The 14,081-nt window shown below is 44.4% G+C and overlaps 1 pseudogene; it reads left to right on the top strand.

The window, feature by feature from the left end:
* Positions 1-4,349: 4,349 nt before the first annotated feature.
* On the top strand, positions 4,350-5,490 carry LOC148543260 (syncytin-A-like; annotated as a pseudogene).
* The last annotated feature ends 8,591 nt before the right edge of the window (positions 5,491-14,081 follow it).

Genomic DNA, 14,081 nt, shown 5'->3' on the forward strand with positions numbered 1-14,081 from the left:
TTAGAGGGAGGAATAATTGGGAGCCCAGAAGAGTGAAGTGCTACAATTGTGGGAAACAGGGCCACATTGCAAGGAATAGTCCAGCTCCAAAAAAAAGAGGGCAGGATAGCGCCTGACAGAGAGGGCTTCCAGTGTTACCAGTCATCTCTGAGAGTAGGGGGGGTGATGCCTTTGTCTACTTGACCCTCCCTAAAATGCCTTTTTACTTGGTGGAGTGCCTGGTGGACAGCGGAGCAGCCCGTAGCATTCTCAAAAGATCTGAAGTCCCAAATTTAAAAATTTCAGGATTAATAGATGCTGTAGGACTGGAAGGTAACCCCATCACACTGAGGGAGACTGCAGAGACCTCTGTAAATATAGGCCCAGTCAGCACCTCCATCTCCTTTGTTCTCAGTGACACTGTCCCTTGCAACTTGCTGGGAAGAGATGCACTGATGAAATTAAAGGCAACTATTCAATACACGGAGGATGGGCCTATTGTGACTACATCTGAGGGATCGGAGTAACAGAACACTCTGGAAAGTCTGGTCCCTCTGATGGCAGTTCTGCATCCTCCAGATCAGGAGATCCCTCCTGACCTGAGGGATGTACCCCAAGAGGTATGGGCTGTTAAGGGTGGACTGGTGGGCCTGATCAAGCAGGCAGACCCAGTGGTCATCAAGCTCAGACCCGGAGCTAAATTACCCAGGGTTCCTCAGTATCCCCTTAGTGCGAAGCAACTTAATGGTGTGAGAAATCAAATCAAAACCTTCGTGGACCAGGGGATCCTGGTCCCTATAAAATCCCCAGTCAACACACCCCTATATCCAGTAGCCAAGCCTGGAAAACCAGGCCAGTTCCGTGTATGCCAAGATCTGCGGGCAGTGAATAAGATTATTCAAGAGGATGCTCCGCTCGTCCCAAATCCTCACACTATTCTAGGAGAGATCCCACCAGACACCTCCTGGTTTAGTGTGATAGATTTGGTTGATGCTTTTTTCAGTGTACCTGTGCACCCAGACTCCCAGTACAGGTTGAGTATCCGTAATCCAAAATGCTTGGGACCAGTGGTATTTTGGATAACGGAATAATCCATATTTTGGAATAATTGCATATCATAATGAAATATCTTGGGAATGGGACCCCAATATACACACAATGCATTTATTTGTTATATACACCTTATACACATAGCCTGCAGCTCATTTTATACAATATTTTCAATAATTTTGTGGCTCAAGCCAAGTTTGTGTACATACATGAAATAAATGTATGTTTCATTTACACCCTATACACACAGCCTGAAGGTAATTTTATACCATATTTTTAATAATTTGTGCCTTAGACAAAGTTTGTGTTCATTGAACCATCAAAAATCAAAGGTTTTGTTATCTCAGTCATGCCAAAATTATTCCATAATTCGGAATATTCCGTATTTTGGAATATTTGGATATGGGAGACTCAACCTCTACCTGTTTACCTTCACCTTTGAGGGACAGCAGTATACTTGGACTTGGTTGCCATAGGTAATGGTCTCCTCACCGTCTGAATTTGGTCAGGCGATGAAACAAGTCCTGGATAGGTGGCAATCGCCAGCAGGGGTCACTGTTGTACAATATGTCGACGACCTCCTGCTGACAGCCACCTCAAAGGAGCAGTGCATTAATGCAACCGCTTCTCTACTTTCCCACTTGAGTGTTGAAGGATGCAAAGCATCCTCTAGCAAGCTACAATTTTGTCAGGAAAAGGTAATTTTCCTAGGCCACTGTATTTCATGGGGCTCTAAACACATAACTGTGAACAGAGTCTCAGTAATACAGAAAGCGCCATACCCACAGAGTGCCAAACAAATCAGAGGTTTTTTGGGATTAGTTTCATATTGCAGACAATGGATACCAAACATGTCTCAAATCGATGCCCCCCTTTACGCTCTGACCACTCATGCTGGACGCAAAGAGCTGTCTGAGGAAGGAAAACAGGCTGTGGACCAGTTGAAGGCGGCCATACTCAGTGCCCCCTCACTTCCACTCCCAAACTACACTAAGCCATTCAGCCTGTTCTGTCATGAACAGGAAGGACAGGCTTCGGGAGTACTTACTCAAAAATATGGAGGGAGACAGAAGCCAGTAGGGTACTTTAGGACCAAACTGGGCTCAGTGATTTCAGCGGGCGCCGCATGTGTAAAGTCAGTCGCAGCGGCAGCCCTGCTAGTTGAAAAGACTGATGATATTGTCCTGGGGAATAGACTATTTCTTATGGTTCCCCATGCTGTACAAGCAGTTCTCCACAGCCTAACCACCAGACACCTCTCTGCTGCCAGATTGACCAAATATGAAATTTCTCTGCTTGTGCCATCTAACATCACTGTACTTCGGTGCAATGTGTTAAACCCAGCTACCCTTTTACCACTCCATGACACGGGAAGTGGGCCGAGCCCAGAGCATGATTGTGAGCAGGAGGTGGAACTCTTCTACACCCCTCCCGGTCCTGTTCTGGACGAGCCCATTCCGAATGCAGAAATGACCCTCTATGTAGACGGGTCCAGACTACAAAAGCCAGTGGGAGGGTTTGCTGCAGGTTTTGCTATAGCAGACGACACCTCTATTTTGTACTCTGAAGCACTTGATCCTGGTGTACATTCTGCCCAAAGTGCAGAATTGATCGCCCTGATCAAGGCATGTGAACTGGCGGAGGGAAAGACTGTAAACATATATACAGACTCCCGCTATGTATATGGAATTATACATGATTTTGGCTTTCTATGGAAACATAGAGGCTTCCTGACATCCAGTGGGAAAGCTGTAAAAAGTGCAAATCTGATCCAGGACCTTTTAGAAAAGGTAACATTGCCTAAAGCTGTAGCAGTTATCAAGTGTCAAGCACATCAGCGAGCAACTGATCCTATCACTATGGGTAACAGAAAAGCAGATGAAGGAGCCAGGCAGACAGCCTTAATGCTTCTCCAAGAGTCCCCAAAAGATACAGAAAGTATGTCAATGGACACCCTAATAACCCTGCAAAATCAGGCAGGTCCCCAAACACTTGGCAAATGGAGGAGGGCCGGGTGCGAACAAATAAATGATGTTTGGAAACATGGAGATGGTTGATTGTGTGCACCCCCATCTCTGTATCCCATTCTAGCAAGCTTGTCTCATCTCCCTTCACATGTTTTCAAAGGGGGAATGATCGCTAGTGTCAATAAATTTTGGTTTGCACCGGGCTTTCCACAGTTTGCAACAGAGTGGTGTAAGAAATGTATGATTTATGCTAAACACAATCCAGGCAAAATGACTAAGGTAGAAATGAAACACCTTGTAAAACCTGACTACCCATTTCAAAGGTTACAGATAGACTACATTCAGCTACCAAAATGTGGGGTCTATGAATTTCTATTAGTGTGCGTGGACATGTTCTCGTCATGGGTGGAGGCGTGGCCTGTTGCCAAGGCAACCGCTGCAGTAACATCAAAGAAATTAATATCTGAAATCGTGTGCAGGTATGGCCTACCTGAGATGGTAGAATCAGACAGAGGAACACACTTTACAGGACAGGTATTTGCGGAAATGTTGAAAGGGTTGCAAATTGAACAGCATCTTCACACTCCATATCGTCCTCAGGCGTCAGCCAAGGTTGAGAGAGCCAATGGTGTTTTAAAAAACAAAATAGCTAAGATATGTGAGCAAACAAAACTTACATGGTTACAAGCATTACCGATAGCTCTTTTTGCTATTAGGCATACCCCAAAGGGATTACATAGATTTTCACCATTTGAGATACTGTTTGGCAGGCCACCACTAACAGGCCTTTTCTTTCCACAAGAATTACATGGACAGTACGCCTCTCTTACTGATTATGTTGCTCAGCTTAATAAGCAACTGACTAACTTGCATGGAAAGGTGTTTCTTCTTTACCAGATCCACAAGACTCATCTGGAACCCATCATCTACAACCCAGAGACTGGGTGGTAATCAAAAGACACGTGAGAAAACATATTGAACCCCGATTTGATGGCCCATTCCAGGTGCTACTGACCACAGCTACCTCAATCAAGGTAGAAGGGAAGCCTAACTGGGTACATGCTTCTCATTGTAAGAAAATTAACTTTCTGGTCAATGGCGCAGACCAGCTCCAAAGGGGTGAGGCCGCTCGGGGAAAAGGGGAGCAGATGGACTGCTAAGATGCGCTTGTTGTTCTGCCTGCTCGGTTGTGCTTTATTTCCTTGCATGCAGGTGAAAGGGGAAAAACAAAAGAACTCTATATGGCTCCTGCATCAGCAGACGGCTAAGCAGCTGAACTCCACTAACTGTTGGATCTGTTCTCATGTTCCTGCCAACCATAAAGGAATCCCTTTGCTTGATATCCCTATATCAATGAACGATCTTAACCTCACAGACTATAGCTATAATGTTGAAATAGTTATAAATCACACTGCTCACAATGCTATCTCAGACCTAGGAATATACTTAGAAATTGCTGGTATAATCTCTCCACCCACTATGTGTATAGGGCCTATGTACGTTAACCATGTGGCCAAACTAAAAGGTCACCTAGTCAACTTGCCCAAGGTATATGTTGGAGAAACTAATTGTAGGAATGTTACCTTAGTGTTTAATATGGAATACAAGGAAGCTACATGTGACAAGGTGGATGGGAATTGTAATAATCAATGTTGGTGTGCAAATATGAAAGCTCTTTGTGCCCCTAGGTGTGCCTGTCCTGACCAGAAGGATGAGGATGATGTGGAGTGTAGGACCCAAATGTACAAAAATATGGTATGGTTTCAGAGCTGGTTGGGAAACCATGGTAAGATAATTCCAAGGGTATTGAAGCAAGGGCTATATTATATTTGTGGTAATAGAGCCTACTCCTGGCTTCCTATGGGGGCATGGGGTAACTATAGGAAGAGTTGTACCAGCCATAAGGCAACGTGCAAATGTCTCTTTTACCAATATGATAGAAACAGGCCCTAGGGAAACTCTATACAAGAGGGAATTGTTTACTACAGCAGATAAAACCTGGATGTGGTTCCCTGCCTGGACAGGTTGGGGAATTGAATTAGCGAATAAATTGAATAAATATGCAAACATTATGGATGGGATAATTAATGAAACCACAAGTGCCATCCATGCTATAAATGAAGAAATGGCCCAAATTAGGAAAGTGACCTTACAAAATAGAATGGCTCTTGATTACTTGTTAGCCATAGAGGGAGGAACTTGTGCTATCATAGGTGAGGAATGTTGCACTTGGATTGAGGATACACATGACCCCATAGAGGTGCACATGAATAAAGTAAAAGAATTACAGAAAAAAGCTAGAGACATATCCAAGGAAGGATGGAATCCCTTCTCCTGGATGGGGACAATTGGTGTCTGGTTTAATAATATGTTGTCAGATCTGATAAAACTCATAGTGATAGTGATAGGATTGATTGTATTTCTTTTGATTGCTTGGAAAATTCTAATGTGCTGTATTTTGCATTGCAGGAAAGGTGTGGATTCACTCATTTAATAGGAGGAATGATAACAGCCACAGATATGACCATCTGATGGCCTAGCCCAACTGCCCATCTCTTCTGAAAGACCCCTCAGCTGTTGTAAAGATCTGGGTGGAAGACATCATCTCTGAAGGGTCCCGCAGGTGCACTTTGTCAGTTTGGACATCGCCCAGAGGAAGTTTTCTCCCTCGCGAGTGAGTTCGACGAGTCAGTCATCTTGATTCCAGCGAATTCACCTAGTGGTCTCTGTGCCCTAGTGCACCTCCGGCTGCTGTTATAGTTCTTATTGATAGAGAGTGTTTGTGTGAGATTGCTTAATAAAGATGTGTGAATGCTGACCTGGATGGTGGCAAGGGCGGTACTTTAGCCAGAGGGTCCTTTTGCTCATACCCTGTTTCAATTGCACTTTGTCATCCTATAAGACCTGGGAGCATCAGAGTACTGGGTGGACCTAATCCGCCTGGGAAAAGCGGCTGCTATAGGTGAAGACATTAACCTGCAGGTGCAATTGACTGCGGGGTATATGGCAACAGAGTCAGTGTAGTCCCAGTTGTCTAGGTGGTGTGGACTATCCCATCACCTTCCCTATCTCAGTAGTACTGCCATTGCTGCCATTTCAGGTGATGTTTATATGTGTGATAATGAAATTATCAAAAGGGTGAGAATTGTTAAGGAAATAAATGGATCCCAGCAATACTATCCTGCAATATAATTTATTTGTTCACATAGGCAATATATAAATGTGTTCGTGACATGCGTGACAAATAAGTTGGTCTTTCTCTGCTTTTGGTAAGCTTCATCACACTATTTCATAAACCCTGCACCCTCTATCTCGAATACAGTAACAGATGGCTTTCGATAAGGATCACCACCCTGGAAGCCTACTTGGATAGGTCCAGCCATGGGTGGAGGGGTGCTGGAGTGTGTGTGCATATTGTAAGCTGTGTGAGTTGAGCAATGAAAGCAGTAGCAGCGGCCACACATATGATAATTACCTGTAAGTGAACTGTGTCACTTAATTGTAATCATTGCTTCTGCAAGAAAACAAATATATATTTCGATTTGAAAGCAGCTGCTTACGTTGTCTTTATTTTCCACAACAAATGTTACCACTCTGTGAAGTTTTCATCCAAAGTATGTGATGTCATCCAAATCCAACCAGTAAAAGGTCCCTGGGTATGCCCGACACACTCCGCCATGAGGTCTGACCAGGACCCCAACCCGTCCGTTAGGCATCCTAGACAAATTTCCACCACTCTGTGAAGTTTTTGTCCAAATTCATCCTGTGGAAGGCCCAGAACAGGCTGCCTGGGTCAAAGTTATGCCCAGCTCCCTGGGTCAAAGTTCTGTCCAGTGTACGGGAATTCCAACTGGGACCTCAAACCCCTAGTATGTCTTCTGGCATCCAATGTTACCACTCTGTGAAATTTTCATCCAAATCCATCCAGTGGAAGGCTCACAACAGATTTTCCAGGTCAAAGTTCTGCCCAGTGTACACCAACGGGAGGTCTGACCGGAACCTCAATCCCATAGTATGTCTTCTGGGATCCAATGTTACCACTCTGTGATGTTTTTGTCCAAACTATGTGATGTAATTCAAATCCATCCACAGGTAAGCCCAGAACAGGCTCCCTGTATATATATATATATATATATATATATACAGTCAGGTGCATAAATATTGGGACATTGACAGAATTTTCATATTTTGGCCTCTATTCACCACCACAATGGCTTTGAAATGAAACAAATAAGATGTGCTTTAACTGCAGACTTTCAGATTTAATTTGAAGGTAATTACATCCAAATCAGGTCAACGGTGTAGGAATTACAACGGTTTCTATATGTGCCTCCCACATTTTAAGGGACCAAAAGTAATGGGACAAACTAAACAATCCTAAATCTAACTTTCACTTTTTATTACTTTGTTGCAAATCCTTTGCAGGCAATTACAGCCTGAAGTCTGGAACGGATAGACATCACCAGACGCTGGGTTTCATTCCTGGTGATGCTCTGCCAGGCCTCTGCTGCAAACATCTTCAGTTCCTGCTTGTTCTTGGGGCATTTTCCCTTCAGTTTTGTCTTCATCAAGTGAAATGCATGCTCAATCAGATTCAGGTCAGGGGATTGACTTGGCTATTGCATAACATTCCACTTTTTAGCCTTAAAAAACTCTTTGGTTGCTTTTGCAGTATGTTTCAGGTCATTGTCTATCTGCACTGTGAAGCACCGTCCAATGAGTTCTGAAGCATTTGACTGAATATGAGCATATAATATTGCCCAAAACACTTCAGAATTCATTCTGCTGCTTTTGTGAGCAGTCACATCATCAATAAATACAAGGGAACCAGTTCCATTGGCAGCCATACATGCCCACGCCATGACACTACCACCACCATGCTTCACTGATGCGGTGGTATGTTTTGGATCATGAGCAGTTCCTTTCCTTCTCCATACTCTTCTCTTCCCATTACTCTGGTACAAGTTGATCTTTGTCTCATCTGTCCATAGGATGTTGTCCCAGAACTGTAATGGCTTTTTTAGATGGTGTTTGGCAAACTCTAATCTGGTCTTCCTGTTTTTGTGGCTCACCGTTGGTTTACATCTTGTGGTGAACCCTCTATATTCACTCTTGTGAAGTCTTCTCTTGATTGTTGACTTTGACACATATATACCTACCTCCTGGAGAGTGTTCTTGATTTGGCCAACTGTTGTGAAGGGATTTTTCTTCACCAGGGAAATAATTCTTCTGTCATCCACCACAGTTGTTTTCCGTGGTCATCCAGGTCTTTTGGTGTTGCTGAGCTCTCCAGTGCATTCTTTCTTTTAAAGAATGTTCCAAACAGTTGATTTGGCCACACCTAATGTTTTTGCTATCTCTCTGATGGGTTTGTTTTGATTTTTCAGCCTAATTATGGCTTGCTTCACTGATAGTGACAGCTGTTTGGATCTCATATTGAGAGTCGACAGCAACTGATACCAAATGCAAATGTCACACCTAGAATCAACTCCAGACCTTTTACCTGCTTAATTGATAATGAAATAACGAGGGAATAGCCCACACCTGTCCATGAAATAGCTTTTGAGTTGATAGTCCCATTACTTTTGGCCCCTTAAAAAGTGGGAGGCACATATAGAAACCGTTGTAATTCCTACACCATTCACCTGATTTGGATGTAATTACCCTCAAATTAAAACTGAAAGTCTGCAGTTAAAGCACATCTTGTTTGTTTCATTTCAAAGCCATTGTGGTGGTGAATAGAGGCCAAAATATGAAAATTCTGTCAATGTCCCAATATTAATGCACCTGACTGTGTATATATATATATATATATATATATATATATATATTAGAGATGTGCAGGCTCGGTTCTACTCGGTTCAATAACAAAACACAAAGGGGACCTCCTAGTGCAATATCTGTGAAACAACACCAAAATTGTGTGAGGAGGGCTAGGAGTGAACCCGTACCATGTGCATAAAATTATGACAGCTTATCTCATGTCCTTTGTGAAGATCCTCATAAGGTCATTGACATCAGTAGTGTTTTTCACAGTTGTAATGGCAATCCAAAAACATAAAAATAGACATACATAGTGTAACACAGTTTACAATTTCAGAGCTTAAATATTGCAAATGGAAGCCCATACATTAGATATAGTAAAACACAGCTTATCTGAGAATCAGTATACAGTAAAGTTACCAACGCGTTTCGTCCAGGTGGAACTCTGTCCTCTCCTCTAGCCTTTCTCAGGGGTAATGTGTATATATAATATATATAAAGTCATACACTGTCCACACTCACTTTAAGATAATCATCTTGCTGGGGTGCTACACAAACAATTGGCTCAATGCCACTGAGGAGATATTTAGGATTTTGTCCAAGTGTTCTTCTGAGGTTTTTTGGAGTTTTTTGGTATTGCCGCTTCTCGGATGTGACCTTCTATAAGACCTTGTAGTGACACGAGAAAAAGGCTGGTGTCGACCAGTCTGGGTATCCAAGAGATCTCTATCTGTGGATGAAGCTGTAGAATAATTATTGAACTGACTGGGGCCACGTCTAATCCTGAAGTTTTTAGATCTGTATGTAGGTGCTTCAGTATCTACTAACCACCCATACACCCTATGATCTCTATAATCTTTATCAACTTTATCTAGTTTGTTCCTCTTAAAGTTGATTAAGTCAGTCCTATGTTTGTCAATCTGTGTTTTCAATTTTGCCAGCCAGTCCTCATATTTATCTGTTTGTAAAATGAGTTCTGTATCTGTACGAGCTGTGTATAAATCACTCCTCACCCTGTTTAGTTCAGAACCAGCCTCCTCGATAACCAGAAGAAGCAAATCAAATGAACATTTATTTAGGATCCCACACCATCGGCTGCAAAATACGGGATTATTGCAACCGATGGTGGGGATATTCCTAATCTGAAATCCTAATGGTATCTGTTTTTTCCGATAATAATCGGAAAGAAACTGACCATGCAGCAGTAAATCTACCTCTCGTTTCTCTAAATTCAATAATTTGTAATATACATCTATAGCCTTCTCCCCAGGAATGCTATTAAAATCAGATAATCCAAACAGAACACGTTCTGCTTCCTCATCAGTATATGACACTTGATTATACTCAGCATCAGAGAGCAACTCAGGTTTTACCAGTTTATCCATAAATTTATACACCCTATCACACAAAGGGCTTCATTTATTAACAAGTTTTATCACCAAAACGAGTGATAAATGTCACTGTGTATGATAAATGGTGCTCCAGCCAATCAGCTCCTAACTGTCAACTGTTAGAAAAATGACAGTTGGGAACTCATTGGCTGGAGCACCATTTATCACACACAGTGACATATATCACTCGTTTTGGTGATAATACTCATTAATAAATGGGGGCCAATATCAGGAGTCTGTGTTGGCCACTATATTTAGGGTATTGTCCACACAAAAAAAAGAAAAAGAAATATAATAAAAAAAGAAAAAAAACACAAAAGCAAAAGAGAACAAAAAATGAATAATGAAAAAATGACAGATTCATGAAAAGCATAATCACAAAAAATCTATAAAGACCTATAATGTGATCCACTAGCAGGAGCGTATCTATAATGGGTGTACGGTGCACACAGGCCCCTGGGTCCAGGGGGTGCCTGCACCGCATACCCTGCACTCATATTATCTAAAATGTACCTCTTCGAGGTCCTGTATCAGGTCTCTCAGCGCTGCTCAAAACGCCGGAAAATAGCCACCACCGCCCTTTTTCTGGCATTCGCTGTGAGGAAATTGCCAGGAAAATGGCAGCCACACCATTTCCCTGGTGATCGGCACTTGCACAGTAGACTGTAGGCACACTCTAGTGTAGTCTGTACACAAGGCAGCCCTTAGGTGTGATCACACCTCCTTTTTTATTACCGGACGATTCTGGGACATATGCAACTGGCATACATGAAATGGGTGTCAACTTGGTGAAAATGGGGTGTAGGCAATGCCGGCTCCAGGGGTCGAAGCACCCTGTGCCGGCCTCCTCCTGAGCGCCCTATCTTCGTGCGCAACTGAAAATGGGGGCGTGGCCTAATTAACATAGGCCACGCCTCCTACATGATGTTATTAGGAGGCGTGTCCACCTCCAAATAACGTCAGGCTGGGGGAAGCCTCACTAGCTGGGCTTCCGCTAGCCTTCTACCATCACTGAATGGATGCCGTGAGCATGCGCGCAGCATCCATTCAGAGTCTTCGGGGTCCGACACGGCTGCACAGCTGCGGAGGTGGGGGTCCCCAACCCCACAATTTAACCACCTGCAGGCCACTTCGGCCCATGGGTGAAACAGCGGGACAGTGATGTCCCACTGAAATCGGGATGTTGGGGAGGGGTGCGCCCTCTATGGGTGGTGCCCCTGTGCGACCACTCAGGTCGAACACCCCTAGAGCCGGCCCTTGGTATAGGTACAGGAAAAAATTGTCTTGTGGTAGTGTCATGGGAGTCGAGGGTGTACAGCCAGAGTTGCGTCAAATTCTAAGTTAAGCGTACTCCAAAGGGGATACCTATATCAGATGGATCCACACACAGCATAGGGTATTTGTAAGCCCTAATACTAAGCTGACAGCTGCCACTGAGGACAGAGTAACAGTGGACAGCACGATTTGTATGCTGGCAGGCATGTTTATACACACATTGCATAGTAAATATCAGCATTCCGAATACAGCTGCATTTGAAGCGGTATGTGACTCAGAATCAGGCCCTTTGTCTGTACTGTATTTGTGGGGATTGTCTGAGGGAGCAAATATTTGTGCATTATTACTAGGATAACTCAGTAAAATAAATTGATAGGCAAAACCACTTTCTCTGTGTCTTGATGTGTGTCTTCATTTCTGCACAGGCCAACAAAGGTAAAATTAGACTTTAGCAGAAAAGTGTATGTGATGCGCAGGGGCTGGCTGGCAACTTTTAGCCTGGGGGGCAAATGCATGCAGGCGGCCCTGGCAGAGGGGTAGCGTGTAACCAGGGTGCCCGAAGAACATGCGTGCTACGGCGCCCCCTCCTCCCCCTCAAGTGTTCCAGGGAGGAGGTGGGTCCATATGGGATTAATGTAAAGTAAAAATAAAGATTAGGAACAGCCCCGTCGTGGAGCCCATATGCAGTGCCCCCCTGTGCCCCAGGAGAAGATCCCCTTATGCAGGCCTCCAGTAGTGCCCCCAGTAGTGATCCCCCTATGCAGTGCCCCTTATACAGTGCCCCCAGTAGTGGTCCCCGCTGTGCAGTGCCCCTTGTGCCCCCAGTAGTAAGCCCCTTATATAGTGCCCCCATTAGTGGTACCCCCTATGCAGTGCTCCTTATATAGTGCCCCCAGTAGCAGTCCACACCCCATGCAGTGCCCCCAATAGTGGTAACCCTTATGCAGTGCCCCTTAAATAGTGGCCCCAGTTGTAGTCTCCCCCCTATGCAGTACCCCCAGGATTGCCCTTTTTATAGAGCCCCCAGCAGTGGTCCCTCGATGCAGTGCCCCCAGTGGTAGTCCCCTCCCCCCTGTGAAGTGCCCCTAGTAGTAGTCCCCTCCCCCCTATGCAGTGCCCCTAGTAGTTGTCCCCTCCCTTGTAGTGCCCCTAGTAGTAGTAGTCCCCCCTTGTAATAGTAGTCCCCCCCTTGTAGTGCCCCCAGTAGTAGTCCCCCCCTTGAAGTGCCCCCAGTTAAAATCCCCAGTAGTGGTCCCCCCTTGTAGTGCCCCCTGTAGTGCCCCCAGTAGTGATCTCTCTCTTGTAGTGCCCCCAGTAGTAGTCCCTCCCTCTTGTAGTGCCCCAGTCCAGTAGTGGTTCCCCCTTTGTAGTGCCACCAGTAGTTCCTCCCTTGTAGTGCCCCCAGTAGTAGTAGTCCTCCCCCTTGTATTGCCCCCATTAGTAATAGTCCCCCCTTGCAGTGCCTCCAATAGTGGTTCCCCCCTTGTAGTGCCAGCCTCCCCCCCAGTAGACACACGTAGTTAAAAAAAAACAACACTTACCTGAATCCCCGCTCCCGCCGTCACCATCCGCTCCTCCGTCTGTCCTTCCCGGGCCGGGCCGCTCTGCATTATGGGAGAGACGTCATATGACGTCATGACGCCTCTCCCATTGCCCACTGCAGGAGCCGGAAGATGGAGCGGCTCCTGCCGTGGGCGCAGCAGCAGCTAATGAGAGTCTGACAGACTCTCATTGGCTGCTGCTTACAACAAACACACAGCTGCCGGAGCCGGCGGCTGTGTGTTTGTCACACGCGGTGCAGTCTGTGTCACAGAGACACAGTCTGCACCGTGGCCCGTGGCCCGCATGATGCTGCGGCCCGGGGGGCACATGGCACCCTGCCCCCCGGCCCAGCCCGCCACTGGTGACGCGCCTCTATGCTAGACCTACAAAGGTGTTCTTTACCTCCCTTTCCTTGTCTTTAGATGTATGTGAAGCATTCTATAATGGCTTTTCTCTGTCTGTGTCAAGGAAAAAGCTTTGTTTTACCATTTTTATATGCAGCAGGGCAGTCATACTGTAACACTGCTCTGATCAACTTCTGCTGTCTGTCTCCTGCAGTTACATGATATTATCTAATATGAAGCTGTTAAAACAGAGAACAAAAAATGATTCAGGTTTTATACAAGGATCAGCATGATCTCCTACTAGAGAGTAATGTACACGGAAATCTGTAATAAAATAAACAATATAAAAAGTGTAAAATACATCACAAAGAGAACAGAGTATTGAACAAGAATCTTAAATAAACAATTTTGCTCCTCCAGGCGTTTGACCATATGCTCCTGTTTAACATGCATGATGTCAGTGGGCTGGAGGCAGAAGACAGGAGGTTGCATTTTTCAATCGTTCTTTCTCTCTGCTTGTTTATGTTAAATGCAAAACATCACAATGTCACTTTTCCAACAATATTGCATACTACAAAATGACATTTCTGCTGGTGTAGTGTATATCTCATATAAAGCATTTGTTTTATTGAATATTCCTTTCTTTTTTCTAAATAACATGATGCACCATAATGTATAAGTAAACAACAGTGAATAGTAATTAAATATTAGTTTAACTTAAGTTTATATCTGAAAATTGTTCTCTGTTTTGTTCTGAAACCTTATTTTG

This window comes from Taudactylus pleione, unplaced genomic scaffold, assembly GCF_031769625.1.
Source record: "Taudactylus pleione unplaced genomic scaffold, aTauple2 ptg000005l, whole genome shotgun sequence".
Classification (NCBI taxonomy): domain Eukaryota; kingdom Metazoa; phylum Chordata; class Amphibia; order Anura; family Myobatrachidae; genus Taudactylus; species Taudactylus pleione.